Source organism: Cinclus cinclus, chromosome 1 (assembly GCF_963662255.1).
Source record: "Cinclus cinclus chromosome 1, bCinCin1.1, whole genome shotgun sequence".
Taxonomy (NCBI): Eukaryota; Metazoa; Chordata; class Aves; order Passeriformes; family Cinclidae; genus Cinclus; species Cinclus cinclus.
This window is the reverse complement of record NC_085046.1, coordinates 63,316,611-63,322,515: the sequence shown is the minus strand read 5'-3', so window position 1 is coordinate 63,322,515 and position 5,905 is coordinate 63,316,611. Positions and strand designations below refer to the sequence as shown.

The 5,905-nt window shown below is 42.4% G+C and overlaps 1 non-coding gene across 1 annotated transcript; it reads left to right on the top strand.

Annotated features, from left to right (window-relative positions):
* The first annotated feature begins 4,674 nt into the window (after window positions 1-4,674).
* TRNAY-GUA (transfer RNA tyrosine (anticodon GUA)) lies at window positions 4,675-4,764 on the top strand. The gene is given in 2 exon segments: window positions 4,675-4,711; window positions 4,729-4,764. It is a non-coding gene; the product is annotated as a tRNA-Tyr (tRNA).
* The last annotated feature ends 1,141 nt before the right edge of the window (window positions 4,765-5,905 follow it).

Genomic DNA, 5,905 nt, shown 5'->3' with positions numbered 1-5,905 from the left:
GGGAAGGGAAGTGGCTGGATGGAAGCACTGCCACCTGAAGGGAAGCAGTCACAGGAGATGGGGGGGGCTCTCCTGTCCCTCATATAGTGCCACTTTTGTACTCTGCACTACTGCTCTCCTTCAGGTGATGCAGAGTCTTGCTGCCACTGAAGCTTCCAGTGAGGCCACAGCCTTTACAACTGTTATGGCAAAGCAGTAAGGACACACAGAGTGGAAAACTGCTTAAAGAAGCAAGCAAGCAAACAAACAAACAAATGAAGTGCATGGTGGTACTTGTTGGACAGAAACTAAGATAACCTTCGTAGGGGTCAGGCTCTCTGATGGCTTACAATTTGCAGCAGCTAGGAGCTAGTACATTGTATCTGTGCAATGTTGTGTCCAAGCCTGGTTAATTGCCACCCAAGTATCAAAACTTTCTGGGCTGATCATCATCATCAGAGATTACACATTATTAGCCTTGATTAGTTTTGTCTTTCACCCGGAGAAGGGCAAGACTTGGAACCCTTTGTGGTCGAGAGGACAGGAATGCTGCTCCCTGCATTTTCTAACTTGACTTAACATGGCTGAACATTTAACATGTTGTGTTTAAGAATAGTTTGACAACTATATGGAGGGTACTACTTTCCATGCCTGCTGATGGGTTGAGTTCTCAGGCACTTTTATCATCTCTGCTGGGTTGTGCAATTTGGATCTGATACCTAGGCTCTGCCCTGGGACTTCAGCTTTTGTGCGTTAATTGCTTATGGAACTGGTCATACATAGGAAGAAAATGGAATTAAAAGTTTGTCTGTAAAGATAATATTATAAAAGATAATATTATTAAAGATAAAAAAATCACCCCAGACCTATAAGGTTGTTATGTAGCAAAATTCAGCATACCCAGCTCAGGTGTTGAATACCTAAAGGATACTTCCCTCTGCATGTCTTACCAATAGTAGAGCAGCATCAGAAGCATTAAATGGATTCTCTGAGCACAACAACAACTGATAACTGTAAGTAACGTCCTATAAACTCCATGTTTCTGAAATGCAGCCCACACTGTGATGATGCAATCAAACTTCCTTTATATGAAACCTTCATGTAGTCTTCCAGTTATTTTCTTTCTTCATTCCCACCTTTTTGCCCCTTGGCATTCATTCACACTGACGTTATTAGAGTTGTCTCTGAAGCTGCCCCAAGGAGTCCTACATATTATTTACATCACAACAGAGCCTGGGGTCATCAGACAGGGCTGGGGGTCTGTTGTGCCAGTTTCTATTCAGCCTTTAAATACCAAGGTAGTCCCTGGCCCAAAGAGATTTCCATCTTGAATTTTAACAGAGGGAGATGATTGTTTTCCTGATGCTTCAGACTCTAAATTCAAGTTGCTGTGGGTAGCAGTCTTTAGGAAAACCTTCTCTCCTCTTTTCGGAGTAACAGCCCAAAGCTGCCAAATTGAGATACCCTGAGATCATCCCTAGCTGATGGTGCAGAAAGCACAGTAGTCAACCAGTGGCTACACGCACCAGACAGAGGTAAAGTGAACACGGAGATTTCACAAATTTACTGCGAGTCCAGCCTAATGCTCATATTCAGAGCATGTGTGTATTTCCACCTCAAAAGAAGAGAAAACAATTCCTGCAAGTCCCTCAGAATAAATCAGATTTTAAAATCATTTCACTGGAAAAAAAACAAAACCAAAACCAAACTAAAAAAATCTTTAAACCATTTAAGGCCACCTTAGAAAGTCAGTCTGTAAGTATACAAAACACTGGAGACCATCATATGCTAATCTGATCTTAGCAAAACACATAGCATTACCAAGTGTAATTATACAGTCCAGCTATTAGTAGCTTTACCTCTGGCTGTTCCCCATCCTGCTTTCAAGCTACATCCTTTCCTTTCATCTTATTCTACACCGCATGAAACAGGTGAGCTGTTCCCTTTATATAGCTCAGGGCTCCAGTCATATGGCTCTCAAAGCTTGATATCTTCATTTAATCAGTTAAAAGAATTGAAATAATCAGAGATCTTTCATGAACTCCATGCCAAATTTTAATTCTATTAAGTATTCAAAGCTTACCAAGTTAAAAAAAATCAAGAAAAAAATAATTATTTTTTTCCTAGGAATATCTACTTTGAAAAGTTGCCCTGGAGGGTACATTTGTAGTTTAGAGTATCTTTCACAAATCACCCATATATCACTGCTAGCAAGTTGCACAAAACCCGACATCTCCAATGCTATTTATTGTCAAGGCAACGCTGTGGTTTCTGTCCCATTTGTTCATGCGTAGATAGTAACAGCATTCACTTTTTATCTGATCCATTTGAATTTTTATCTTGACTTTAACCACTACTGATTTCTTACAGGAGAGTACAAATTGTTTAAGGGTTAGCTTCATGAGTAACAACTTCTGGCAGCTAAGAGATGGTGATACTAGCCCTAAAATGTCTGTATTTGTTACCTTGGATTAGATGACAGTGCCAAAGATTTAAACTGGGTAGAGCATTAATTTTCAGTTTTGGGCTCCTTGGATGTGTGGGTGAGAACTAGTGGATTATTTTTAAGGGGTCTGTAAAAGGTAACTCAGATAAAGCAGACTCATGACTAAGGGCTTCAATTGGCTTGAAAGGATCCTGAAGTGCTCCTTGAAAATGCTGTGGGGATTACAAACTGGAAAAGATTAGATCCCTGGGGATATGCTATCTGCTCAGATTTAGGAGCTTGGGTCCTCATTATCTGTTGTGCCATTCTTTCTCCAGTGCAAGATTAACCCACATTCTTGCATAGGGGTCCTCTTTCCACCTAGCCCATCTGACCCCAGAGAGTGCAGATATTGCCCCTTCAGCCATACAGCAGTTCTCTTTTCTCTTTCTCTCAGCCATATGCTTTTCTTTACAGCATCAGCTGATGTGTTGCTGGTGGGTAAGTGATTGTCATGACACACCACAGGTCCCAGGATTAGGCCTCTGAGAAAGTGCAACAATACCTTGTAGATAAGTCAAATATTTTCTGACCTTCCTATATTCCCAGGAACAGAACCAGGAAGACATCTTATTGAGTTTGTTTTGAGATACATGTTGGTTTTAGCAGTGAAGCATTAAGATGTCTGTTAGTATGAAAATAAATAAGATGTGTGTGTGAGTTTGGTTTTTAAGACAAAGACCTGTATTTTCCAAACAGAGCTGTACGTGGTGATAGTTTTGCTGTGAGTCCATCTTTTCTGTGGACTCACCCTCCTGATATGGACATCACTGTTGTGTTTGTTTGCTAAGACCTCTGAAGAGCAGCTGGTCCAACCTCTTGCTTCAGACAGGGTAGACTTTCAAATTAGGTCACATTACTCAAGGCTGTGTCAGTCAAGCTTTGGAAATTCCATCCTCTGGGCAAACTTTGCAATGTTGAAAAATTTTACTTTCATGTTATTTTTTCCCCTTATATCTCAACAAGATTTCTCTGGTATTTCTCTGGCATCTTGTGCCTGTCCCTCTCACTGTGCACCTCCAAGCAGAGCCTGGCCCTGCCTTCCCCAAACTCTCCCATTTGGGAGTTGCAGACTCCAAAATGATTCCCCCTTCCTCCATCTCTTCTGCAAGATGAACGGGCCCAGCTTTCTCTGTCCTCCCTTCACCTCGTGCTCCAGCCCTCGTGCTCACCATCTCAGCGCCCCGTTACTGGACTTACTCCATGATGTTCATGCCTGCCTTATACCAAGGAGCCAAGGTGGACCACAGTGTTCCCAATTCAAGCTCATAAGCACTGAATATGTAGGAATAATCACTTCCCCCAACCTGCTGGCTACATGCTTTCTGCAACAGCCCCGTGTTTGGGGTTGAGTCACAAGGAGGAGGTGGAGGTAAGCATGGGTTAAGGATGGATATGCTGTAGGGCACTGAGCTAACACTGCTGCACACACTCCCATCACAAGTAGGATGGCATGGTTTCGGCAAACAGGGTGTCTGCTCGCAGCTTTGTGCCACACCCTGCTGCTCAGACAGACAAATGCTGGTGAATCACTGTAATTCAAAAAGAGTGTAGTTTGCTTTCAATTGCCACAGCTGTGAGCTGCAGCACTCAGATGAATCACAAAGGGTTCAGCCTTCCAGGCCCAGGGGCTGGGGAGGCCACTGGTTGCAATGCCAGACATTGCAACCTCATCTGTGTTCGAAGGGTCTTACATGCACTGAGGGAGTTGGTGGGATTTGAATTGATACCATTGTAGTTATTCCTTTCTTTCCTTCTTTTCTGTTCCTCTACATTCACTATGGAAGCTGTGGGGGAGGTGTTAACTGTTTTGTTTGCTGTTTTGTTATTGGATTTGGCTGGAGAACTGTGGTGGAGAATTGTGTGGAGGGGAGGTCTCCCTCTATTCCTGGTCCAACTTAGGAAATGTGGCAAGGTCACCAAAGAGTGGGCAAATTTCTTTGTCAAGCCGTAGACAGATTTCATATGGGTCATGAGAAGAACTCCAACCTTAACGCTACCACCACCAACAGTCTTATAAGACCTGTGAACTATTTGGCAAAGAAAACTGGCAGTTTTGTAACCAAAATCCAATTTTGCAGGAGAGTTAGCTTTGTGCATTTCTTTGGATACTGTTTTGCTGTTGTGAAAAGCAGTACATATGGAAGCCCATTAGAGCCTAAGGCTATTGTTGATGCAGTCTTGACTCATTCTTGGCATTCTTTTACCTTCCTTTGATAGCTCAGCTGGTAGAGCGGAGGACTGTAGGCAGTCTCTGAAAAGTAATCCTTAGGTCGCTGGTTCAACTCCGGCTCAAAGGAAAGATTTTTGAGGTCTGTTTTCAGTTTTGCCTTTCTCTTTTTTTCCCTGGAGTTTACAACTCTGCAGAACATCCCCTTCCAACCACTCTATACCCTGTAAGAATTTTAGTCTATTTTCCTTGTTTGATTCAGATAGTTGTTACAGCTGCAGTGTTGTGACCATTGTCACCTCTCTATGAACCAATCACTCAGGAGTTAGACTCTGTGGTCCTTGTGGGTCCCTTCCTTCTCAGAATTTTCAGTGAAATTTGTGAAATCTAGCTCATCAGTTGATGCCTATCATAAGGGCTTCTGTTTCTGCAGGGGCTCAAAACCTACAGACCCTTGAGAGTTAGAGCAGACATATGGTGCAGAGCTTGTAAAACCTCTTTTACCTGAGTTGGGTGTGGAAAGTGGGGGTAGATCAAATTATTGGAGCACCCTTTTTGCTGGTTTCACCCCTTTTCATTATCTCATTCTTTCATCTTGGAGTTCTGAGGCTTTGAGTGGGGCAGTGGGGAGCTAAGAGAGCTGGGGAAGAAAAATGTTTTTGTGAAGACAGGAAGGGAACACCAAGATCATTCAGGTCTTGATACATGTCTGAGACAGTGACTACATGCGACAGTAATCACCAGCCTCCTGAAAGGGTTGTGAATACCACTGGGTATGCTGTCCTGAGGTAAACAGTTTCCAAGAACTGTCCATTTCAATGGAAAATTATAAAGTTTGGGGCTGGTACAAAGGAAATGGATAAGAAAGAGCCCTAAGAAAGGACAGCAGAGGCCAGGTTAAGAAGGCGTTTTAAAGACTCATTCATACAGAAACTTTCAGAGAATAGAAAACAGGACACTGCAACCTGTTAAAATTTTGTTTCACACAGGAAACTGACTCACTTTCACAAGACACAATGAGTTCTGAGATGTCTGTAAGAAGCTTTATTAAAGAAAAGATTAGAGGGTTTTATATGTTTACATTAGATGAGATGACATTAGGGATCTAAATCCCAAAGCTCATGCAAAGCTTCTCATGCAAAGCATCTCCTCATGCAAAGTGCAGTGCTAAGCTGAACAAAGGTAGAAGGAGGTGGCAATTTTGTTCAGTTGCTTACCTTTCATTGTGCTTAGTAAAAAATATTTGCTAGTAGTTTGAGTCAAATACATCA